Source organism: Pongo abelii, chromosome 18 (assembly GCF_028885655.2).
Source record: "Pongo abelii isolate AG06213 chromosome 18, NHGRI_mPonAbe1-v2.0_pri, whole genome shotgun sequence".
NCBI classification, from domain to species: Eukaryota; Metazoa; Chordata; class Mammalia; order Primates; family Hominidae; genus Pongo; species Pongo abelii.
The window spans coordinates 76,845,340-76,872,678 of NC_072003.2; positions in this window are offsets into that span (position 1 = coordinate 76,845,340).

Sequence of the window (27,339 nt, forward strand, 5' to 3'; positions counted from 1 at the left end):
GACAGATGGGAGAGCCGGTTAGCCACACTGAGGACCTGTCATAGACATGTCACCCTAGGTCTGCACATTTCATGTACAATGAGCTCTGAATTTAAAATCAAACGGTTACTCATCAGGAAGGAAAGGCGTCACAAAATAAAACATGAAATGTTCTAAATTCAACAGTGGATTTAAAAGCATATAACACTGTGGTCTCATGTACACATGCAAAAAATGCAGCAGCACCCAAATGTTTAGTTTTGAAAAAATGGAAACATCTAGTCAGTTCTACTCCCGTGTCTTCTCTGTGGTCCAATTAATCAAATCAGAATGAACTCAAAACTGGTAGCCACTTGCCAAGCCTGCAAAAAATGTCTTATTCTGATTATTAAATAAACAACTCCTAAAAAAGGAAGTATTTTGAAGAAAGACAAACATTTTCTTCTCTCTGAATTGCAGTGTATTGAACTCCTCCCACGAGTTGGTGGTAGGAAAAGACTAAACTAGCTAGAAGCTGAGAATTTATCAAATCATTCTTCATTCCAAACATAAGATACCAAAATGTCTAAATTGGCTCTTAAAAATTCAATAGTGTTATTGCTTTGTCTTCCATTTTAAAGAAAATAATTATGACACATTTTTGGATGGTGAAAGGTTTGATTATATATTTTTTCACAGAGTTTTATAAGATTAGTTTTCTCTTAAATGTGGAAGCTTCAGTGGCCAATACTAATGAATTCAATTTTGATTTCATATATTCTTTTTTAATGATTTTTTAATGTCATCATTCAGAAGGCTAGTTTTCACAACCCCAAGGCAGCCTGGTGTTGAGGTAAGAATCCACTGATTTAGACAGCAAGGTCAGAGTTTCAACCCTGACTGCTACATACAGCCTATAGCGGCAGTATGCCACTCACTCTACCTTTATGATCTTTATATTCATCATAAGGAAAGTGATAACCTTTCACATGATTGTTGAGGCTATAAGTGAAACAGTGAAGTGGGTACTCTTTGTGGTTGGACAGAAGAAAAAAATACATCTGCAAGGATACATATCAAATTCTCAACCACACTGTCCTTTAAGGTATTGAGGATTTGTGAAGGTGCATCTTGAGGAGGGGACTGAGTATATGGGGTGATGAAGGACTCCTATTTTATATTTTACACACTTCCAAACTATTTGAATGATATGTGAAAAGGAACATGCCACATGTGTAAATATCGAAGATTAACAAGACATATAAGAATAGAAATGGCAAGAAGACAAAAAGAAGGGGTTCATGGTTCTTGATTTGTTTGCTGAACTAAGTGAAACTAAGTGGATTTCCATGCCTGTGTTCCTTCTCTCCCCGGAACCATGGGGGCTCTTCCAGGGCTGTCTCGATTCTAAGGTCAGTTGTGCAGGAGAGTCATAGGAAAGGCAGCACCCCAGAAATCCTGGTCCACTCAAGGTCCAAACTGCCTCATTAAATAGCCTGAAATCCTTGAAGCATTAAAAAAAGAGAGCGAGAGAGAGAGAGAAGACAAAGAAAATGAAGATGTAAACCCCTAGCAAACTTCTGTAGTCACTCTGTTTATCATAACTATAGTCCTAACACTATTACTATCAATAATTAACAGTTATTGTAATTTTGCTATGGTCTTGGGATTATGCTTAGTATTTTTAAATCAATGTTTCATTTAATGTTTGCACAATATTTGAAGACATTATTATCATCCCCATTTTGGACATGTGAAAACTCATGCTAGGGGGTTCAGTTAACTGAGCTGTAGTCACAGGTTACCAAGTTATGAAGCTGCAAACCAAATTCCAGCAACCTGGGATGCTACATGGGCTGGAACAGCAGAAGCTTAACAGTACTAAAGCAGAGAAGTTGGCAAACTGGTTCTTTCTGAATACAGTTGAGTTTCTTGTGGCCTTGGATTACAGACTCAACATCATGAGTGTTATAAGGGATGGCGCAGGTCTTTGAGTTCAACCTCTCTGTCAATAAGAGAGAGTAAAAAATCTTTTCCACATATCCATGACAGATGATCTTCTATCCTGTTTAAACAGCTCTAGTAAAAGAAAATTCAAGATGTAATGTGAACAAATCTTTGCACTGCTGAATAATTCCACTCATTACAACCTCTTCCTTAAATTAAGCAGAAATTGGTTGCCCTATGAATTTGCACCAAAGACCTTGGTTCTTGTATCTGGAGAGCCACTTAGGTACGTGTTGCCTCCTCTGTAGAATAATGTGATAACGTTTGAAAGATATGAATGCAATGCTAAATTTGGATGGTTTCTCTAAAAGAGAAAGTAGACTCTGGGCTTGAGCAACCTACAGTTCTAGACTCAAAACCTCACTTTGGCTCTTTGCTAGCCATTAATCTTTGAGCAAGTTCCTTAAATTCCAAGTCTCTATCTATTTGAATCTACAAATTGAGGAATACAGTATCCATGCCATAGGACTTATGAGAACAAATATGAAGTTCCCAGTGCAGGATAGTGCCAGGCACAGAATAAGTATCTAGGATGTGTTTGTTTTCTCTTCTTTCACTCTTTTGTTTATCTTTCTGATTTCTCTCTAGTGTTTTTATGAACCTCTTGAAACATGAGACTCTCACATAGACACAGTCCTCCAGATGACTCTAATGCAAAAGAAGGTAAAGAAAAGTTGGACTGCAGATCTCATGACATAAACGGTGATTTTCTATTTAAATGTCTTCATTATTCCAAAGAAAAATATAGCCTAAAAATAGGTGAAAAAATCAAATCCCTCTTCCCTGCTTCCTAACCAAATCTGACGTCTCCCATATTGAACTTACTGATTTTACTATTAGCCCAAAAAGACTATCATTTCTCCCTATTGAATTCTGTTTTCTAGCTCTTAGTCCATTGTTCCTACCTGTTGATACTGTGTTTTGGTTCTGTCATCTATGCTATTAGCAATCCCTCCCCCACTTAGTGGCAGCTGAAAATGTGATAAGCACACTTTCAACCCAAGGAACTGATCTAAAAAAGGACCAACAGGACAGGGCCCAGGAGTGCTCCCATGTCACATTGCTGCAGACCTCCCACCAAGTTGACAAGAAGTCATTAATCAACCCTGGCTGGATGGAGTTCCTCCATCATTGATGATTGTGTCCGGCGGTCCTACCATGTAGTTCCCATGTCATAATTCTATACGTGGCTGTCAGGGAGACTTTATAAAATGCTTCTCTGAAACCAATATACATTCAGCCCTGATACCATCAGCCTTCTAATAAAACCATCAACATAGGATGTGGAGTTATTTTGGCACAAAATCACAAACTGCATTAGTCTCAATACTCATTTATATATTATATGTGCTCACAATATTACAATATTACCATTGACACTAGGTTTTTTTTTTTTTTGGAGACAAGAGTATTGCTCTGTTGCCAGGCTGGAGTGCAGTGGCGAAATCTCAGCTCACTGCAACCTCCGCCTCATGGGTTCAAGAGATTCTCCTGCTTCAGCCTCCCAAGTAACTGGGACTACAGGTGCATGCCGCCATGCCAGGATGGTCTTGATTTCTTGACCTCGTGATCCACCCACCTCAGCCTCCCAAAGTTCTGGGATTACAGACGTGAGCCACCATGCCCAGCCAGATGCTAGGCTCTTTAGAAAATATTACTTTTCTCAAAAAGATGAAGTTACTTCCTTGGTTTCCAGAAGTGATTAACATGGATATCCTCCAGTTTAGAGCATCTGAGTGTTGCTAAGCTAGTGGAATCCTTCCTATTCTCTAATAAAATTCAACAGTTACAGAAAATTACGCTAATGAATCTCTAGACCTTAGAATTGTTTTTACAATCCCTGAAGGAAAGTATCTGCTTTTATGCACGTGATCATGATCTTCTTTCCTTCAGAGGATAACAGTTTCCACTTTTCAAGAATATGTTTGATCTTCTCTTAGCTGTTAGAAAATAGAGTCATGAAGCTTCAATTCAGATCAGAGGAGGAAGAAAAATGAACATCGTACAAGCAGAACTTTATTATTTTACCAAACAAGCCTTAGCTCTTATTCACGCATCTTCCTTATGTCATTTCCAGTTTATTTGTCATATTTTAAACTACGAAAATGGTTTAGAAAACTGTTTTTTAAATCTTATTTTAACAAGCTTCCTGAATACAGTCACCTTAGCACAAAATCTAAAAGATATTGGCTTTTGTTTATATGTATTCATATTTTACCTATTTGCAATCATATTTATTTGTATTTTTAAACTAGTAACGAAATATGCCTTTGTTTTTGCTGTTACACATTCTAGTGATAAGACTGAAGCCCAGTTTGGTATAGCAGCTGCCTGAGCTATAATATAAATCTTAAAACACTGAAAGCCAAAAAAGTACATAATTTTTTAATTTTTATATAAATATTTTTAAATCCTATCTATATTAGTAAAGAATTGCCTTATCTGTTTTATTTATTCATTTATTTATAGCACTGGAGTCTCACTGTCTTGCCCAGGATGGTCTCAAACTCCTGGGCTCAAAATGATCCTCCTGTGTTGGCCTCTCAAAGTTCTGGGCTTATGGGTGTGAGGCACCATTCCTGGCCTTGAATTATTTTCTTAATATTAATTCACCTGAGAGAAAGAATTGGATCAAAATGAATGAGTGTTATTCCTTTTTTTTGTTTTTCACTAAAGACATGTCATCCCTGCATTTTTATTCTTAATGTCTATTGCCATAGCCATTTACAATAATTCATAGTGCTACCACTCATGCATAGATATTGCTTGAACTGTTAATTTTCTAAGCACTCTGTTTTAATGGAGACCTTTCCTTTTTGTATTTGTTCCACCCAGTGCTATGTTTGTGGCTTTTAGATATTAGGGAGTATATAAATTTGTTACATCAATTGTCTCTATGATAAATTATAAAGAAAATTATTCTATTTAGTTTTATTCATCTCCTTATGAAATCATACAATTAGATTTTGGGATGTGACAACCTTACATCATTTTTTTTCTAAAATATCTAACTGGTATTTTTATCAGAGAGTTGGTTGTAATGCTAACATTATCACAGCTATGCATAAACCAACAATGGCCACTACAAGGCTTGTAAAAGCACAGGTAAAATATGAGATGACTTTCAAAATTCACCAAATTTGTCTGCCATAGAAAAAAACTGTTGAGAACTCATTTGTGCTAAGTAGGAAGGTGCTATGGAAAAGCAAAGAAGAATAAGACATTGCTGTTATATTGAGAGAGGTGTCATTGCTGAGGGATAATAAAGGAAATCTTGAAAAAATAAAACAGAAAAGCCCCACAGAAATAGAGGCAGAATGTGGAAAATGTCCCAAGTGGAATGAAATGTTATGGCTTTTAGAGATTGGAGAAATGAATTTGGGGTTTAAAACTCCCTGTTTGGGGCAGGAAGAGGTGGTGGAATTTATGGTGATTAAGATTTATCAAAGCCCCAAAAAAGACTTTTTTTTTCTGTCTCTCAAGTTATAAAATAGTGCCAAATAAGGCTAATTCCTGGGGAATCAGAAATAAACTCTTCTCCCTAGAGAAGGGTCTTCTCTTAGTCTTTGTTTTTTAAAAGCTGAGATTGTGCTGAGCAATGCAACTCTGGGAATTGTGCTGTGGGAGAATGCAGTGTGTTTGGGGTGTGTTTGCTTTTGGGTGGTGCTTTCCCAAGTAGTAGAGTTTGGTCTGGGGTCCAGAAAATCTCTGGAAACTGGGCTTGACTTCCCGTCATCATCCTGCAAGTGTGGAATGTGCTTTGTACACTGAGCCACCAGCGTGGTTTGCCATCCAACACTAGGGACTGCAAAAGACAATCTGTCATTCCAATATTTATCAGCAAGTCCACAAAAGACCAGACATTTGTATCTTCTTGTTTTTCCTCTGCCACAGAGAAATCCCACTGTAGCTAGTCCTGGGTCTGGAGAATGGAATGTATGCGTTGCATTCCTTTCTAGGATAGCTGATCAGGGTTGTCTGCCGCCTTACCCTGTGAGAAAATTTGTTTATTGATCTTCAGTAAATCTAGGAGCCTACATTCCAGGACAGCTTATCAAAATACTGGTCAAGTTAATATGTCATTTGATTAGTCCCTCATGGCTACCAAGGATCCCACAAATTTGATACATAAGGAAATATAAATCACATCCTTTTTTTCTCCCTTTACCTTTTCTCCCACAACTGTTAAAGTATTAAGTCATTCAACTTTGCTGATTAATCTTGAAATGCATACTACAATTCGTTTCAAAAGAAAGTTGGGAGGCATGGCTACAAAGCTTGGCTCTGCCACTATGATCAAGTGGGTTGGATTTAAGTGTGTGGTTTCTCATGCAATGATAGTGAATATTCTCCCAAATCTTTTTTTTTTTTATACTTTAAGTTTTAGGGTACATGTGCACAACGTGCAGGTTTGTTACATATGTATACATATGCCATGTTGGTGTGCTGCACCCATTAACTCGTCATTTAACATTAGGTATATCTCCCAATGCTATCCCTCCCACCTCCCCCCACCCCACAACAGGCCCCGGTGTGGGATGATCCCCTTCCTGTGTCCATGTGTTCTCATTGTTCAATTCCCACTTATGAGTGAGAACATGCGGTGTTTGGTTTTTTGTCCTTGTGGTAGTTTGCTGAGAATGATGGTTTCCAGCTTCATCCATGTCCCTACAAAGGACATGAACTCATCATTTTTTATGGCTGCATAGTATTCCATGGTGTATATGTGCCACATTTTCTTAATCCAGTCTATCATTGTTGGACATTTGGGTTGGTTCCAAGTCTTTGTTATTGTGAATAGTGCCACAATAAACATACGTGTGCATGTGTCTTTATAGCAGCATGATTTATAATCCTTTGGGTATATACCCAGTAATGGGATTGCTGGGTCAAATGGTATTTCTAGTTCTAGATCCCTGAGGAATTGCCACACTGACTTCCACAATGGTTGAACTAGTTTACAGTCCCACCAACAGTGTAAAAGTGTTCACCACCAAATCTTTAAATAACTGGCCCCTTCTCACCATTCAAGTGTCAGTTAATCTAGCAACACCTCAGATAGGGCTTCCCTAACAAATTTAGGTACATTCTCTTCCCCATTTCCCTATTGCTCTCCATCCCATTATATTCTGATATTGTATTATGATGATTTAATTTTGTGTTTATTTTATTTTCATCATAGAACTTGTCACTATCTAATGTTATCCCATTTATTAATATTATTGTTATTGTTATTATTTGTCTCCTATAACAAGAGGAATGTAAACTTCATGAGAGATAGGAGATTTTTCTGTCTTACCTTTTTTTTTTTTGAGACAGAGTCTTGCTCTGTCCCTCAGGCTGGAGTGCAGTGGCGTGATCTCGGTTCACTGCAACCTCCACCTCCCTGGTTCAAGTGATTCTCGTGCCTCAGCTGCCCAAGCATCTGGGATTACAGGCATGTACCACCACACCCAGATAATTGTTTTCTTTTGTATTTTTAGTACAGATGGGGTTACACCATGTTGACCAGGCTGTTCTCGAACTCCTGACCTCAAGTGATCCACTGTCTCGGCCTCCTAAAGTGTCGGGATTACAGGCGTGAGCCACCGTGCCTGGCCTATTTATCTGTAATGCCTGGCACATTTTCAGGCATAGGATAAACAGTCATTATGTGTTTGTTAAAAGCAAAGTTAAACGAATGGGATTTGTCAATGGATTCTTAGGTATGACACCAAAAACACAAGCAACAGCAACAACAAAAAAATAGATAAATTGTACTTCATGAATACTAAAAACATTTGTCCACCAAAGGACAATATCGATAAAGTCAAGAGACAACTTACAGGATCAAAGACAATATTTCAAATCATATATCTGTAAGGGTTCAATATCCAAAATGTACAAATAACTACAACTCAACAACAAAAGGACAAACAACCCAATTTTTTAAAATGGGCAAAGGATTTGAATAAACATTTCTCCCAATAAGATATACAAATGGCCAACAGGCACATGGAAAGGTACTCACCACCACCCATCATAAGGAAAATGCAAATCAAAATGATAGTACGATGCCATTTCATACCCACTAGGACAGCTGTACAAAATAGACATGGAGAAGGCAGAACCTTTGTATGTGGAAAATAGTTTGGATGCTCCTCAAAAAGATAAACATAACTACCACATGACCTAGCAATTCCACTTGTAGGTATATACCCAAGAGAGTTGGAAATAGAGACTAAAATATGCTTCTACACCAACTTTCATTGTAACTTTACTCGTGGTAGCCAAAGGTGAAAACCACTTGTCTATGAACAGATGAATGGATAAACAAAATGTAGTATATCCACAGAATGGCATATTATTCAGTCATAAAAAGGAAAGAAGTTCCGATTCGTGCTACAACATAAATGAACTTTGAAAATATCATGCTAGACCAGGCATGTTGGCTCATGCCTGTAATCCCAGGACTTTGGGAGGCTGAGGAGGGCGTATCACGTGGTCAGGAGTTCGAGACCAGCCTGGCCAACATAGTGAAACCCCGTCTCTACTAAAAATACAAAAATTAGCCAGGCATGGTGGTGTACGCAGTAGTCCCAGCTACTCGGGAGGCTGAGACAGGAGAATTGCTTGAACCCAGGAAGTGGAGGCTGTGGTGAGCCGAGATCACGCCACTGCACTCCAGCCTGGGCAACAGAGCGAGGCTCCATCTCAAAGAAAAAAAAATCATGCTAAATGAAATAAGCCAACTCATAGTACAATATTTAAGATCCCACTAATATGAAACTTCTACAATAGGCAACTTCATAGAGACAGAAAATATATTTAGAGGGGCTGGGGGCAGGGGAATAGAGTTATTGCTTGATGGTTACAGAGTTTCCATTTGGGGTAATAAAAAAGCTTGGGAATCGATAGTGGTGGTGATGGTAAAATATTCTGAATGTAATTAATACCACTGAATTGTACACTTAAAGATGGCTAAAATGGCAAATTTTATCTTATATATAATCTGCCTCAAAAAGGTTTTAAAAATTAAAATAAATGAATGATTTACAATACCAGTCCTTTATCTTCTCCCAGATCAGATTTCTATTACCAATAGTTGAAATAACTGATGTTATATTTAAGCGGCTTTTTTTTTCCCAACTTGGATTGTATTCCTAATATGCTTTGGAGGTACATCAATATGATTTTTGTATAACATTTGTGTTGAATGAATACGTGACTTTTAAAAAAGTTTCAAAAACTCAATCATTATATAAATCTAACAGTGCATTTATCACTTAGTATCTGCCAGGACCAGGAGATACAAAGAGAGTAAAGTATAGAAAATTCATTGCTCCAAATGTTGTCTCCCTAGTAAGGGAGAAAAATCCATTGTCTCCCTAGTAAGGAAAATCATGTATATCCCTGAGGAAACCTGTTGTGAAAATGAAAATTCCTTCAGGCTGAGAACTTTTTTCTTTTCTTTTTTTATTATTTATTTATTTTATTTTTTTTTTGAGATGGGGTCTCACTCTGTCACCCAGGCTGGAGTGCAATGGCATGATCTCGACTCACTGCAACCTCTGCGTCCCGAGTTAAGTGATTCTCCCACCTCAGACTCCCAAGTAGCTGGGACTACAGGCACGTACCACCACACAGGGCTAAGTTTTTGTAGTTTTTGGCAGAGATGGGTTTCCACCATGTTGTCCAGGCTGGTCTCGAACTCCTGATCTCAAGTGATCTGCCCACCTCGCCCTCCTAAAATACTAGGATTACAGGCGTGAACTACCACACCCAGCCCAGGTTGGGAACTTTTGATGCTATCTATGTTCTTCCCTGGAAGCAAGCTTTAAAATTATGTCTTCTGGGAAGCCTTCTCTCAAGCATGGGCTAGGTTACGCTCCCTATCAAAGGCTTGTGACCATCACAGCTTAGGCTTTTTCGATAATACTCCTTCGAATTGGTGTCCCTAGCATGTGGCACACTGTCCCTAGTATGTGGCACACTGTAGATTCCCAATAAAAACATATTAAAGCCTGGCACGATGGCTCACTCCTGTAATCCCAGCACTTCAGGAAGCTGAAGCAGATGGATCACTTGAGCTCATGAGTTTGAGACCAGCCTGGGCAACATGGGGAGACCTCCTCTCTGCTAAAAATACAAAAAATTAGCCAGGTGTGGTGTCACACACCTGTGGTCCCAGCTACTTGGGAGGCTGACGTGGGAGGATTACTTGAGCCTGGGAGGCAGAGGCTGCAGTGAGCCAAGATTGTGCCACTGCACTCTGGCCTGGGTGACAGAGTGAGACTTCATCTCAACAAACAAACAAACAAATGTGTTAAGGAATGCAAGTTGTAAATGTAGCCAGAGGATCCTAATTCTTCTAGGGCATCACGACAAATTACAGAAATTTAACTTCATATAGAACATCAAACTCCCTAGCTAAATTGTCAAATTAGAGTGGGCATTATTTTTTCCATCTTCAATAGACGTTCCCAGCCAAGTAGGTTTTTAAGCTCAAAATCCTCAAAGCAGCATGTATTTCTTTGAGTTACTGTGGGGAGAAAAATGCCTCATACAATTTATTCAAGTTTCCATTAAGAAACTCTGTTAAACTCTTTCCCTCCAAACATATGTAGTCTTAGAGAGTATGGCTGTGTGTGTTTGTATGTCTATGTAAGATATACATGTCTTTGAGACATATCATTTCTATCCTGAAATGCTCCAGTTGGATATTTCATGTTGCACAGGATGAAGGGCGTTTAGAGGGATGGGGGAGGCAGAATCATTCTGAAGGCTACAGGGACTGAAGATTTCAGAAAGCCTGATGGAGTGAGCCTGGTTCTGACTATAGAGCCTCCTCCTCTTCAGATCCCAGGGGGCTCTTTCTCTGCAACTGTAGGCGTCTTAATCTCTTTGAGCCTCAGAGTCTTTGTTGTAAAGGTAGAATCATTTGACCTGAATAATTTGATCATAGTAAGGGTTAAAGGAGGTGATGAGTAAAGTCTCTCATGATTTCGGGTGGTTAATTAAGCCATTCTCACCACCATCACCACCACCACCATTTTCTTTCTGATAAAGTAAATGAAGCAAGGCGTGTGATAATGAGGGCTAAAGGGCCCCTATAAACCAGGACCCCACCCCGGGCCCCACCATAGAGCCTAAGCTCTGTGATCTGCTGGATGCCTTGAATATGAGAACAGGCACAGAATAAAGAAATGTGATCCCTTTCTGAGGACCCAGGACCCTGAGTTACTGTATATACTCAGTTCGTCAATTATCAACAGCATTTCCTGTCATATCCACACATTTAACAGTATCCTCCTTCTTAAATGCCCATTGGCACACTCAATTTAAAAATTTACTTGTAAAAAAGAACAACAGAGATTTTCTACCAAGCCCATCTGCCTTTAATTTTATTTCTGTCCCTAGGTCCCTAGTGGTTTTTGTTTTGTCTGGTTCTACATTTACGTGGAATTGCTCAGGGATGTTTTTTATGGTTAGAAAGTGCCTGATTTCCGTAGCCATGTATGTGTGAACATAAACCTCACCAGTTTACAAGAAGCTTGGACGTTCCAAATGGTAGAGAAACGGTTTGTACAGTGCTTGGTACTAGTTCCTGAGGCTTCTGTTCTGTCACTTTCCAGAAAGAATTAGGTAGTGCCAGAATTATTAGAGAATCTTTATTTTTATGTAGGGCATGTATAAAACTTGCACCAAAACAAGCAGTGATAAAAGTACAGGGTTCTGCCTCTTGCAAGGAAATTTCTCAAATGGCCAAGACGGATTTCAGCCTATCAAGGATAAAACTGTTAAACTAGACCTCTGGCTAGGCATCGGAGGGTCTCCATTTCCCATTCTCTATAGCAAAAAATATGAACCAGTTTCCACTGGCAGTACTGGAGGTGATTTTCATAAGTGCATGAACAAAATAACAATGAAATCTCAGGGACTGAATGTAATTGAAAAGGGACTCACTTTCTTATTTGCTAATTACATCAAGGGGAAGTTTTCTCTTGGCTCAGCCCCAGTGTGTCTTTAATTCTTCTCTGGTAAAAAGGGAGATTAGCAAGCATTGAGGAGAGAACAGGCTTCAGGCTAGAGCCTTTGGAAGGCGACAGTGTCCAATTAGAAGGTAATGAAAAAAAAAACAGTGAAAATAATAGAATGTTTTAAAATTCTTATTGTGGCAAATGATATAAAGATTCCTTTTTATGTATTCCTATTTCGGAAAAAAGTGAGTTGGCTTAAGGAGAAATATTATGGAAATATTAATACACATGGTCTTTTGGATATCACCTGGAAGATTCCAATCCATCAGGGGTTCCGTCTATATCTATAATCTACGTTTTGCCCCTTTACTTCCAGCCTGAGGGTAAAGAACAAACAAACATGGGAAATTTTGAATTTCTTGAAAATTCTACAGGAAATAGAATAATGGCCCCTTAGCTATTTCCTTCATGTTTAGAGTTACAGCTGCTTTAATTAGATAATCTCTAAGATTCCTTCAAGCTGTAGCTGCTCACTTTTTAGATGAGACTGTTGGGGCTCAAAGAGGTAATGGAATTTGCCCAAATTCAAAGGACAAGGAAGTGGCAGACCCAATACAAGGACCCATGGCTCCCTGTTCCCCATCTGCTGAGTGAAGCTGTCTAAGAAGGTTGGGGCAATATTCCTCTCTTCTCCTGTTCCAAATGTGGTTTCATCCTGCCAAATCTAGCCTGTAGGTATTGGCCAACTGGGACAAGAGGGGCCTCAGCTTGCCAACTTCGAGGCCAAGACCATCTGGTGTGTGAGAAAGACATGTGTGATGATGACCTCAGGGATGAGATGACACCAGCCTCAAAGCCCCTGGAGACCCTGCAGTTCCGTTCTTCCAAAGAGTCCAATGATGGTCTCTTCCTTCCTATGACATAGGAGACTACTCTGTGTTTATTGTTCCCACAGCCCAGTCCCAGGGTGGGCCTTCTGTGACTGCTTCCCAGCCCCACCCTGTCTAAACATGCAGCCCCTACTGAGCTCTCTTCAGCCATCCCAGCAGAACTTTGCTAAACCCTACTGCTGATAAAAGCCAAAAGCCATTTAATAAATGCCAGAGATGTCGGTGTCATTTTGTTTATTAGATTTGGTCTCCTTTACAGTTAGAGGTCTACTTATTTTTTAACAAAAATTTCTTTTTACTAAAATATTGGCATAGGAAAATTATTTCCTAGACTCCTGTACGCAATAAGTCATCTGTCCATTTACAGTGTCATGCATAATACTACTGAGTCATGAATGGTGGATCCATTCAAAGACCGAAACCTACAAAGAAGGCATTAGCCCAAATTTTTCCTCACAGGGCTTTTCTTTTTTTCATTTTGTAATCAGGACATCTGGGAATTATATAAAATCAAGTGCTTTGATATGAATAAAGGAAAAGCCTATTTGTTTGTTTCATATGCAAGCAAAACAGATTCACAGATTTATCAAGAGAATTCTGCTATAATGATACCTGAGCTGGGACAGTGAATCTTTTTGAAACTTATGTTAAGGGTATTCCCTTAAGCACCAGAATTTACCCTCAGCAGTCTTGACAGACAATCCCAAATGGAACAAACAAATCATACGGATGAAAACTGGGAAGACAGATTTACAAAAGGACAGGGGAAATTGTGTTCCTCTCTCTCTCTCTTGCTCTGTCCTGAAATGTGGCTTCCACCTGCTCTTTTATTCTTCAATGAGAACTCTAAATGAAAGTGCCTGTATAGAATGAAAAACCATACTGTGCTATCAGCAACTAGTTGAAAATCACTTCCTGGGCACATCTGGTGCTCAAGCAGAAGGGACTTGACATTTAAGCACAGGACAAGAACAGCAAAGTGGTCAAGAGCATTTCTGGGAGGTCAGACTGCCCTCATTTGAGAATCCTGGCTCCAACACTAACCAGTTCTGAGGATTCAGGCATGTGACTTCACCTCTTCAAGCCTCCATTCCCTTATCTTCTAAAGGGAGATTATAATGAGATCCTCCTCACAGGTTGTGGAAGGATCATGTAATACCTTTAGAATGTGCCTGGCACTAAGTTTTTATGGTTTTCATATGCATGTGCCAACAATAATAAAAAATTGCTAGCAGCCTTTGTGCATGGTGGAGACTGCTCCCTCCAAGGTGAAAAAAACAGGGTCCTAAATTCTCTCCCTTGCCTCCTGCTGTATTTAAAATAGAATGAGTAGAATTCTCATTCCAGCTCACCTACCAACTGAAGGTCTTAATAGCAGGTAAATTAGTTCCTTTCTGTATTTATCGGGACTCTTTTGGTTCTATGTGGCACGAACCCTACTCACACCATTAGACATACAATGCAATTTATTAGAACATGCAGTTGGGAAGTCCAGGTACCAGCTTCAGGTACTGTTGGATACAGAGATCATAAATGACTAAACTCTGCTGACCTCAGGTACCAGCTTCAGGTACTATTGGATACAGAGATTGTAAATGATTAAACTCTGTTGACCTCAGGTACCAGCTTCAGGCACTATTGGATACAGAGACTGTAAATGACTAAACTCTGTTGACCTCTTGTTTTCTGATGCATTATCCTCATCCTTAGCCTTCTCTAATTCATGGCTTTGTTTCTATTGGGTCTTGTCTTATTCTCATCTATTGCACTCAAGTTTCTTTTACATGTTCCAAGATATCCCTGATCATGTCTTCCAATTCTGTTTCCCAAAAGATAAAGCCTCCTTTTCATCAGCTCTACATGAGCAAAGTCCTAGAAAAGAATTAGAATGACCCAGCTTGGGACTTGGAAGTAAAAGCTAGACTAATTGACATGATTGGAGAAATGTGGTTATGATTGCCTGGGTCTACATTACATACCCAACCATCTCTCAGTAGACCAACACTGAATGGAATATATCCACAGAAGAAAGAGGGGTGTTCAAAAAAACGAGAATAGTTGTACCCTCTCAGAGAATGAATTTCCCTATGTTGAAGGGTTTACATCAAGATATAAGTTGTTCTTGATAAAGGAACATGCTGGAATCTCAAGAAGAAAATGGAACATATTACTTTTCACACTCTTCTGCATTTTCTCAATTGTATTGTGCTTTATAACCCAAGACTTTGATATCCTCCCCAGTGAAGACTTGGTTTGCTATTTGTTTTGCTTTTGACTTTGAGATCCACTGAAGCAGAAGATCTTCAAAAATGCTTTCAATTTGACATAGTAAGATTGTTGTGAGGAAAGAAAACAATGACTCTTACTGGTGTGGTTCTTGTGTCTGGACCATAGGCTCAAATACCCACCCTTATTGAATTTTCACATCCCAAAGGAACAGGGAACTGGCCTCCAGAGAGTAGTTTGCGGTCTTATTTTCAACCCTAATCCCTTTCCATTCCCTGTCCTCCAGAGTAGTTTAAGTGAAGGAAATGCAGAGAAGAGGAAATCATATAGTCAGCTATTTCCAAGAGACAAACTTAAGATGAATTCTGGGATGTAACTCTTATAAGCTATTTGAGCTTAAAAGTCATGTTGCCTATCTGAGCCTCACCTTCCTCTCCTGTAAAATGGGATAAGGTTAACTTTCAATAAGATTAAATGAAACACTGGGAAGGGTACCTTCTGCTTCCAGATAAGATAAATTAACAAGGCTTACCCTGGTTAACCCTCGAAACACCTGAAACAAACCAACAAACAAAAGGAGAAAAAATACATAGAAAAATGGTTTTCAGAACTCTGTGCATCAAACTACAAAAGAGTGATCCCTGAAAGATGAGGAAAAGATGATGGTGATAGGACTGCAATGGCCACTGCTTACATCTTTGAAAGGGCTTCATCAGTCTGTGGTGTACGAAAGGGGATCTCATATGAAGCCTGGAAGACTCTGAGTTGAAGAGTTGAGCTGAGTAACCAGGGAAACCAAGGTGACTAGAGTATGCTGGGCAGAATCTTGGAAAGGAAAGAGCTGCACTTAGAGAAAACTCCAAAGATCATGAGATGGTCCTGCTTGAATATTCAACAGAGTACTAATCAGCACAGGCATCTTAAGAAACGATTCCAAATAAAGGAAAGAATCATCCAAAATATTAAAGGGAAGATTGTCTGGCACTCACACAGGACCAGAAATAATGTCTTTTACCCCAGCTATAACCCATACTTCTTAGGTAATTGGGTAGAGCCCTCAGGAAGCTCTTGCCTCCGCAGTAGGGAATAATAAACCCTAGACTGAACACTGCTCCAGACCTGCCTAGGAAACAAATAATAAATACGAAGACCAAAAAATGATCAAATTGTTTCCAAGCAACTCCACTGCATCACAGAAAAATCTCAAGAATAGTTACAGGAATACAAAAATATCCATTATACGATAAGGTGAATTCACAATGACTAGCATACACACATGACTAGGCATGTAATGAAACCAGAAAACACAACCCAAGTTGAGAATAATTAATACATTGAAAGTGACCCAAAACAGTCATGGATATTAGAATTAGCAGGCAGTGACATCAAAATGGTAGTTATAACTGTACTCCAAATATTCATAAGTTTTGACAAGATACTTTGACTCAAAAAGACAAAAGATATTTTTTTAAAAAGATTCACATTCAACATCTAGAAATTAAAACTATAATGTCTAAAATGAAAAATACATTGGAGGAGATTATTTCCAGATTAGACATCGTAGAAGAAAACATGTATAAACTTGGAACTATGGCAATAAAAACTAATCAAAATAAAACTCAGAGAGAGAGAAAAAAAGCCTCAGTGAACTAAAGGACAACTTGAGGCAGTAACTGGATTCTGTGAAGGAGAGGATGGGTAAAGGCACAAACAGTATTTGAAGAAATTGTGGTCAATTGTTTTGAAAAATTTAATGAAAGTTGTTGTATACTTACAGACCCAAGAAACCCTATGTCTCCCTGGTACAAGAGACACAAGGAAAACTATAGAAAGCTACCTCACAATCAAAATCGGCTCAAAAGTATCAAACTCACAAAAAACATTGCTTAAAATCAGTGATAAAGAGAAAATTTTAAAAGCAGCCAGAGGGGTAAAAGACAAGTTATGTCCAGGAAAACTAAAATAAGGGTGAAGGAAGATTTCTTATCAGAAACAATGCAAGTAAAAAAAAGTGGAACAACATCTTTTAAAAACTGAAATAAAAATTAAAAGCTAGCAACCTAAAACATACTCAGTAAACTGTCTTTCAAAAAGTCAAAGTTAAATAAATACATCTTCAGAAATACAAAAGCTGAAAATATTAATCACCAGCACACACAAAACCAATAAATGTTAAAGTAAATCCTTCAGGAAGAAAGAAAATGATATCAGATGAAATGGAGAGCACCAGAAATCATGGCTTAATGAGCACATGTATCAAATTTTTAAATTATTTAAACTGTCCGGGCACAGTGGCTCACGCCTGTAATCCCAGCACTTTGGGAGACTGAGGCGGGCAGATCACTTGAGGTCAGGAGTTCGAGACCAGCCTGGCCAAAATGGTGAAACTCCATCTTTACTAAAAATACAAAAATTAGCTGGGCGTAGTGGTGAGTGCCTGTAGTCCCAGCTACTTGGGAGGCTGAGGTGGGAGAATCGCTTGAGCCTGAGAGGCAGAGGTTGCAATGAGCCAAGATTGTGCCACTGCACTCCAGCCTGGGCAACAGAGCAAGACTCTGTCTCAAAAAAAAAAAAAAAAAAAAGAGGATAAAAGAAACAAATAATAGATCGAAGAGAAAAATGCCAAGATGAAAAACTTTAAACCCAACAATATCAATAATCATATAAGTGTAAATTGTCTAAATGTCTCAATTAACTGGCAGAAATTTTCAGACTGAATCAAAACACAAGATTAACTATATGCTGCCTGCAGGAAAACACATTAAATGTAGACAGGTAAAATATATATCATGCTAATACTAGCCAAAAGAAAGCTGGAATGGCTATATTAATATCAAAGTAGATGTAGGACATGGAAAATTATTAAGAGGAAAAAAGGTTGTTACATAATAAAAGGATAAATCCATCAAGAGGACACAATTCTAAATGTTTGTGCACCAAATAACAAAGTATCAGAATACACGAAACAAAAACAGATACAACTGTAAGGGAAAATGGACAAATCAAAAATTATTGTGGGATATTTCAATATCACTTTCAATAATTTATAAAACAAAAAGAATATCAGACTATGAAAGACTTGACAATACTATTAACAAATTTATTCTGATTGGTATGTATAGACTCTCCACGGCCAAACTCAGAACACAGATTCCTTTCAAGAATACACAAAACGTTATCAACATAGGCTATATTGTGGGTAATAAAACAAATCTCAACATATTTAAAATACTTAGGTCCTACAAATTATATTCCTTTCCTGCAGTTGAATCAAAATAAATAAAAACAAAATATATTCGTTGCTCACAATGGAATTAAATTAGAAATTAAGTATATTATTTGATCACAATAAATTATAATCAATAACAGGAAGATATCTGGAAAAATCTCAAAATATTTGAAAACTAAATAACACACTTTTAAATAACCCATTAGTCAACAAGGAAGTTGAAACAGAAATTAGAAAGTATTTTGAACTGAATGAATATGAAAATCAACATTTAAAATTTTGTGGGATGCTGCTAAAGCAGCACTTAGGAAAAATTTTGTAGTGCTAAGTACCTACATGACAAAATAAAAAAAAGTCTCAAATCAATTACTCAGCTTCCATCATAAGAAACTAGAAAAAAGAAGTGCAGTTAAAAAAAAAGAAAGGTAACTAGCATAAAGGACATAATGAAGATCAAAGTAAAAAATAATGAAATAGAATAAAAAGTGGAGAAAATAAATGAAATCAAAAGCTGGTTTTTTGAGATCAAGTTAGACTGGCCCTAAGAAACACAATCTTACACACACACACACACACACCCCCCCATAATATCAGGAATGAGAGGGGTAATGTTACTACAGAATCTGCAGATCTTAAGAGCATAATAAGGGGAAAATATGAACTACTTTATGACTATAAATTTGACAACTTTTAATAAAATTGACAGGTTTGAAAGATACAACCTATCAAATCTCACTCAAGAAGATACAGACAACCTGAATAGCCACGTATCTCAAAGAAACCTAATTCTTAAATTTTTGCAAAAAATAAGGCTCCATCCCCATAATTCATAACTTCTCTGGTGAATTCTATCAAACATTTAAGGAATAAGGAATAATAATCCTACACAAATTGTTTCAGTAAATTGAAGAAGAGGAAATACTTCCCAGCTGAGGCCAGTGTTACCTTTATATCAAAAAACAGACAAAGACAGTACAAGAAAATAAAATTACAGACCAACATTCTTCATATATATGGGTTTAATTTGTTAGCATCTTATTTCGAACTACTGTGTCTAACAATATATGTAAAGGATGATACATCAAGTGGGGCTTATCCAAAAAATGCAATCCAAGGATGAAAACCCATTAGTATAATTCACCATACTAAAACTAAAAGAGGAAAACCGTATGATCATCTCAACGGATACAGGAAAAGCATTTTTAAAAATAAAATATCCATTTTCTGAAAATAAAAACTCTCAAAAATTAGAAATAGAAGATAACTAGAAATAAAAGATAACTTTTTCAACTTGATAAAGTGCATATATGAAAAAACTTAGAGTTAACACTAGATTTAATGGTGAAAGACCAGATAGCTTTCTCTTAGGATTAGAGACAGAACAAGATTCTGCTTTCCACCATTTGTATTAGCATTTTACTGGAGGTCCTGACCAGTGAAATCAGAGGCAAAATGAAACTAAACAAAACAGAAATAAAAGGCATTTAGTTTAGAAAAGGAGAAGTACAATGTTTTAATTTGCAGATAACATAATTGCCTATGTAAAAATGCCAATGGAATCTACAAAAAAAAAAGCCAGTGGAAATAATGACTTTAAAAAGTGCATAAGAAATAAAAATCTTTTCTAGGCATAACAGTTAAATGATTTAGCTGGGCAAATTGGAAAAAAGCAAAGTCTCAGCAGAGATTGCGACCAGTGAGGCTTTTATAGATCACATGACATGTCAGTCAATTGGAAATTAAACCTACCTTCCAAGATGAGAGCTATTAAGTCATACTCAGCAAATAAAAACATAATTTCTGATTTTTCCCCTCACCAGAAACTACTGGTCTATTTGTGCTGTTATAACAACATACCTGAGACTAGGCAATTTACAAAGGACAGAAATTTATTTCTCACAGTTTTGCAGGCTGGGAAGTCCAAGATAAGGCACCTGCCAGTTTGGTGTCTGGTGAGGGCTGCTCTCCACTTCCAAGATGGCACTTTTATGATGTATCCTCTGGAGGAAAGGAAGGCCATGTCCTCACATGGTGAAGGTGGAGGGGCAAGACAGCTGAACACTATGTGAATGAAGCCTCTTTTACAAGATCCTAAGGTCCTTAATCCCATTCTCAAGGGAGGAGTCCTCATGGCCTAATAACCTCTTAAAGGCCCCCCCCCTTTTTTTTTTTTTGAGACGGAGTCTGGCTCTGTCGCCCAGGCTGGGGTGCAGTGACACAATCTCAGCTCACGGCAAGCTCCGCCTCCCGGGTTCATGCCATTCTCCTGCCTCAGCCTCCCGAATAGCTGGGACTATAGGCACCCGCCACCACGCCTGGCTAATTTTTTGTATTTTTAGTAGAGACGGGGTTTCACCATGTTAGCCAGGATGGTCTCGATCTCCTGACCTCGTGACCCACCTGCCTCGGCCTCCCAAAGTGCTGGGATTACAGGCGTGAACCACCTCGCCCAGCCAAGGCCCCACCTTTTAACACCATTACATTAGCCTGCAAGATTCAGCACTTGAATTTTTTTTTTTTTCTTTTGAGATGGAGTCTCGCTCTGTCACCCAGGAAGGAGTGCAGTGGCACAATCTCAGCTCACTGCAACTTCCACCTCCCAGATTCAAGCAATTCTTGTGCCTCAGCCTCCCAAGTAGCTGAGATTACATGCATGTGCCCAACATACCTGGCTAATTTTTGTATTTTTAGTAAAGACAGAGTTTCACTATGTTGGCCAGGCTGCTCTCCAACTCCTGACCTCAGGTGATCCACCCGCCTCGGCCTCCTAAAGTGCTGGGATTACAGGTGTGAGCCACCGCCGCCAGCCAGCACCTGAATTTTAGAGGGGAAACATGCAAACCATCTCTCTCTCTCTCTCTCTTTCACCTCAGTTCATAGTTCCACCCTTTGCTCATTTGCCTAGGCTGGAAACTCAAAAGTCATTCTGATTTCTTTACTCTCCTTACTTTCTCCCCACATCCAGTTCATCAACAGGTTTACTTCCCAAACCTACTCAAATCTGCCCACTCCACTCCACCTTCAAAGCCATGCTTGTCCTGGCTGGCACCATCTCTTACCCTGTTTCAACAGTCTCGTCATTTGTCTTGCTCTTTCCACACGTCCCCTTCATCATCACCCCGACCCTCATAGTTATCTAGGCACCAGCCAGAGTGATCTTTATAAAACTGAAATTGGATCCTATTTGAAGGGTAATAAGAAGCCTGCCTTTCTTAACTCAACCTATACCAGCCCATTGGTTAGCTACATCTTAGCTATATTGGCCTTCTAAAAGTTCCCTAGGTTATCAGCTCTTTCCCACCACAGGGCATTTGTAAATGTCACCCTCCTGCCCGGAATCACTCTTCTCTCACTCTGTATGCTAACACCTTCATCCTGTAGGTTTCCTTAAATCTCTCCTTCGTGACACCTCTCCTAACTCATTTCTTTAATGCAACTTCTTGCTTCTTGACTAAACAGGTATAACAAAGGTACCCAAAATTCAGAGGCTCACTCAGAATAGAAATATATTTCTTCCTCATGAAATGGTCCATAAGCAGCCAGGCAGTCTAAAGCAGTAACTAAGCTTTGCTGAAGCTCCTTCTGTTTCTTCTGTTTTGATTCACTCCCATTGTCTTTGTTGGGGCAGCTATACCAAAGTACCATAAATGGGGTAGCTTATAACAGGTTATTGCTGTCAGTTTTGGGGGCTGCAAGTCTAAGACCAGGGTGCTAGCAAATTCTGCATCTGATGAGGACCTGCGTCCTGGTTGATAGGCGACCATCTTTTGGCTGTGTCCTGATTAGTCCCATCCACCAGGGTTTGACCTTCATGACCTAACCACTTTCTAAAGGCCCCATATTCAAACACCATCACATTGGTGATTAGGTTCCAATATATGCATTTAGGGAGGACAGAAATATTCCTTCTACAGAACCTATCCACACGGTGTTAACCCCATTCACAAGGTTGAAGCTGGCTTCCCCATGCATGGCAAGGGGAGAAAAGGAAAGTGCTTCCTCTAAAGGACATGGCTTAAAAAATATACATATTTTGTCCGCTCACATGCCATTGGCCAGAACTGAGTCCCAGGGCCAAACCTGGCTGCAAGCACACCTCTAAGTATAGTTGCTAACCTCAGGGAAGATTACTGCTTAAGGAAAAATGAGCAAGTATTTTGTGGAGTGATTATCAGTTATCTGTCAAACTGCCCTACTCCTATTTATTCTCTATCCAAAACTCTCTGTTTATTGGACCAGTTAGCAAATGTGTGGCTGCCCACAAGACTTTGAGCTCCTGAAGAAAAGAGAACAATTCAGTCTGGTGTATCTCCACACTAAGACTTTTGTTTGTTTGTTTCTGTTTTGTTTTTTAATTCTCTGTTAGTTTTATACTGCTTCTATCCATTCTTTTTTAAACAGCTTTATTGATGTGCAATTCACAAAGCATACAATTTGCCTATTTGAATGTATAATTTGATGTTTTTAGTAGATTTACAGGATACACCACTATTTCCACACTCTAATTTTAGAGTATTTTCTCCCCACAGAAGAAACTCCATACCTATTAGCTGTCATCATACATTCTCAAGGTAAAGTCTCCCCTGGAAGATTGTTCTAAATACATATTGCTACTCAGTGGACTTTATCACTTTGTCTTGGAGCCCAGTATAAACAAATAAAACTCTACCATCTAGCAGGTAGTAATTATCTCACTTTGCATTGCCTCCACCACAGACATCTGTGAAATGTAGAATTATAGCTCCCATGTTACAGAAGAGAATACTCAAGTCTGGGTCCCTCCTCAATAGGTTGAGGATTTTGAGAAGTGTTAACCCACTTGCTCAATATGGATCTGTCTGAGTCCTCAGCTTCAGCTAAGCAAATAAAATGCATATCCACATCTCTTAGAAAATTCAGTCTTCATAGGGCTTCTTTTGGCCTGGGTGTGCAACCTGTTATATAAACAGTATTGATTTTGTTGTTGTTGTTGTTGTTTGAGATGTCACCCAGGCTAGAGTGCAGTGGCACTTGATCTCAGCTCACTGCAAGCTCTGCCTCCCGGGTTCACGCCATTCTCCTGCCTCATCCTCCCAAGTAGCTGAGACTACAGGCACCTGCCACCACACCCAGCTAATTTTTTTTTTTTTTTTTTTTTCTTTGTATTTTTAGTAGAGACGGAGTTTCGCCATGTTAGCCAGGGTGGTCTCAATCTCCTGACCTTGTGATCCGCCCGCCTCAGCCTCCCAAAGTGCTGGGATTACAGGCGTGAGCCCCCGCGCCCGGCCAACAGTATTGGTTTTGAAAGTGAACCCTCACAACCTGCTGTCTGAACTGCCTGCCAACCACTTTCATATCAGACGTTCTGATTGTGCCATCATTTTCCCTAGTGACATAAATATCCACACCAACACTCAAAAGAACTGGACATCTTCACAGACAAGAATTTTTCTGTTTCTTAAACTGTTCCCCAGCTTGCTCTCATGGTTGGCAAGGTGCCTCTGTTGAATCACTTGATATTCTGACTTTTCTTATGGTAAACTCTGCAAACAACAAGGAGGACAGATAATCTTTCCTAACTGTGTAGATTCTGGGTACATGGAAACTTAAGAACATTCAGGGTGCTGTTTTCTCAGAGAAGGCCCTCACGGTTTGCATCTACTTGCTTTATTTGAATATAGCCATTTAATATATCAAAATGAAAATTTAAATTGTCTACAGCAGCTACCTCACAGCTCCTGGTCCTCGTCACAAGCCACAAAGTTGCCAACTGTTGTTGTCTGCACTTTCTCTCTTTGCAAGGAGTTCCCTTTTGAAAGGAACAATGGTTTCTTTCCAGACACCTTGCAGGGAAAAATGGCCGAAGCCAGGTGAAGCTGGCAAGGGTAGGAACTGCCACTAGAGGCTCAGGCTGAGAGGCAGCATGGTGAGGGAACCCAGGAGGAGGGCTGTGCAGCCTTGCTCCGCTCCTGTAGACTTTGATGTTTTGAAGACGTATGGAAGGCAGCCAGGGAAATTCAGATACACTTACCCAGTAATTGATTATTCAGCTGCATCTCAGAAAGACATAGCTTGGCCCAGGCCGACAGCTCTTGTTTCCTTTTGCTGCCTTTCAGGGTGGGAGCCAAGGAAATGTGGGGCAGAGATGCAGCCTTAGGGGGACTGGAGGTAAGAAGTCATCCAGTCCAGGAAGCCTCTTGTTCAAATATTTGCCAACTTCTTTTGTACTTCTAGTCTGAGACGGCCAGTGGTAAGAAATAGAACTTGATAAAAAGAGCCATTGATGAATAGGTGGAAAAGAAGGGAAAATGAGTGCAGACTCTACGGACAAATAGAATTATTATAGGTTTAATGATTTTTCAATTCTTTGTGGGGTAAGTCATATGAATACCCCATAGTTCAGTGTGTACACAAACATTTTAAGATAATGAATATTAATCTGATCTACCATGCATTTGTCCCTCTGCATGTTGACTTTCATTTAATTTTTATATATACCACTGGAAGAGCTTATGAAATATTATACCTCTGTTCCTCTCAACGCAATTTTCTTGTTATTTTTGACAGATGAACAAATGTCCATGCTAATTTTTGAGTAATTACTTCTGTTGGTCGTTTTTCATAAGCATAATGGGCTAATACTCAGGCTAGGAAAGGAACCTTAGAGACCTTTTAGGGCAGTGATTTGAACTTGTTGTATATGAGTATTGGGGGGAAAGGTAGAATAAGAAGGTATATATCAGATTTTCGCAGGGGAAATTCATGTATGCACTTTACAAGGTTTTAAAATTATACTACTGCTTAGATTTAATGTGTTTTAAACAGTTTTATACATTTGGAAGATTCAAGGGAGTGAGCCAGCTTCTCTTTTACAGACAGGTAAACTGATGTCCAGAGTGATTTGCACAAGGCCACCCAGCTAGTGGAAGTGGCAGACTTGAGATTTGAAATCATTACTCATTCTAACCTCAGCCCCGTTTCCTGATATTCATATATTTGTGGCTGCAAGGACATGGTTTGGTGGCCACAAGGACATGGTTTGGTTTCTGTTCTAATTATCTCTCTGCTAAAGACAGGAAAATGAGGATCTTGTGAATGGCAGTTGATAAGTTCTAGACGTAGTGTTTAATAAATGTTATTAGTTTTTGCAGATCATTGTGCTAAGCATTTTATGTGCATGATCTTATTTAAAACTCATCACTATGCTACAAGTTGAGTACTATAATTACCTCCATTTTGCAGTGAGAAAAGTGGTACTGGGAGAGGTTCAGTATCTTGCACAAAGTCACATAGTTAACACGTGGTTGATTCAGGATTGGAGCACACACAATCTGACTATAGAACCCATACTCCTAAATGCTGGAACCTATAAATATCTAGCATCACAACTGTTTTTGCTCTCAAACAAGGCAGGCTCTGAGTTTAATAGAGTTGGAGGAGGATTTGACCAGTGTTCTTTCTCAGGGTTCTAACAATATTATGGGTTGCCTTAGCGTAGAGTGAGCTGAACATCACGGAGGAGAATCAAACCAGTGTTGAATATCTACTGAGGAAAGATGTCTCCAATCCAGGGTGAGGCTATTGACCTTAGTGAACCTCAGGTCTTTTCCAATACTGGGAGTCTATGACTCTCACAACCTGCATTCTCTGCCTTGCCTCTATGCTTCAGGTCTGCTAATTTTGGCTTTCCCACTGATCTCTCTCAGATTGTGGCACCTGTTGGAATGACAAAACTATATACCGTCTCAGAAATGAGGGGGGGAGGAGCCAAGATGGCCGAATAGGAACAGCTCCGGTCTACAGCTCCCAGCGTGAGCGACGCAGAAGACGGGTGATTTCTGCATTTCCATCTGAGGTACCGTGTTCATCTCACTAGGGAGTGCCAGACAGTGGGCGCAGGTCAGTGGGTGAGTGCACCGTGCGCCAGCCGAAGCAGGGGCGAGGCATTGCCTCACTCGGGAAGCACAAGGGGTCAGGGAGTTCCCTTTCCAGGGCTGACAGACGGCACCTGGAAAATCGGGCCACTCCCACCCGAATACTGTGCTTTTCCGACGGGCTTAGGAAACAGTGCCCCAGGAGAGTATAGCCTGCACCTGGCTCAGAGGGTCCTACGCCCACGGAGTCTCGCTGATTGCTAGCACAGCAGTCTGAGATCAAACAGCAAGTCGGCAGCAAGGCTGGGGGAGGGGCGCCCGCCATTGCCCAGACTCCCTTCCGTAAACAAAGCAGCCGGGAAGCTTGAACTGGGTGGAGCCCACCACAGCTCAAGGAGGCCTGCCTGCCTCTGTAGGCTCCACCTCTGGGGGCAGGGCACAGACAAACAAAAAGACAGCAGTAACCTCTGCAGACTTAAATGTCCCTGTCTGACAGCTTTGAGGAGAGCAGTGGTTCTCCCAGCACGCAGCTGGAGATCTGAGAACGGGCAGACTGCCTCCTCAAGTGGGTCCCTGACGCCTGACCCCCGAGCAGCCTAACTGGGAGGCACCCCCCAGCAGGGGCAGACTGACACCTCACACGGCCGGCCAGGTACTCCAACAGACCTGCAGCTGAGGGTCCTGTCTGTTAGAAGGAAAACTAACAGAAAGGACATCCACACCAAAAACCCATCTGTACAGCACCATCATCAAAGACCAAAAGTAGATAAAACCACAAAGATGGGGAAAAAACAGAGCAGAAAAACTGGAAACTCTAAAAAGCAGAGTACCTCTCCTCCTCCAAAGGAACGCAGTTCCTCACCAGCAACGGAACAAAGCTGGACGGAGAATGACTTTGATGAGCTGAGAGAAGAAGGCTTCAGACGATCAAATTACTCCGAGCTACAGGAGGATATTCAAACCGAAGGCAAAGAAGTTGAAAACTTTGAAAAAAATTTAGAAGAATGTATAACTAGAATAACCAATACAGAGAAGTGCTTAAAGGAGCTGATGGAGCTGAAAACCAAGGCTCGAGAACTACGTGAAGAATGCAGAAGCCTCAGGAGCCGATGCGATCAAATGGAAGAAAGGGTATCAGCCCTGGAAGATGAAATGAATGAAATGAAGTGAGAAGGGTTTAGAGAAAAAAGAATAAAAAGAAACGAGCAAAGCCTCCA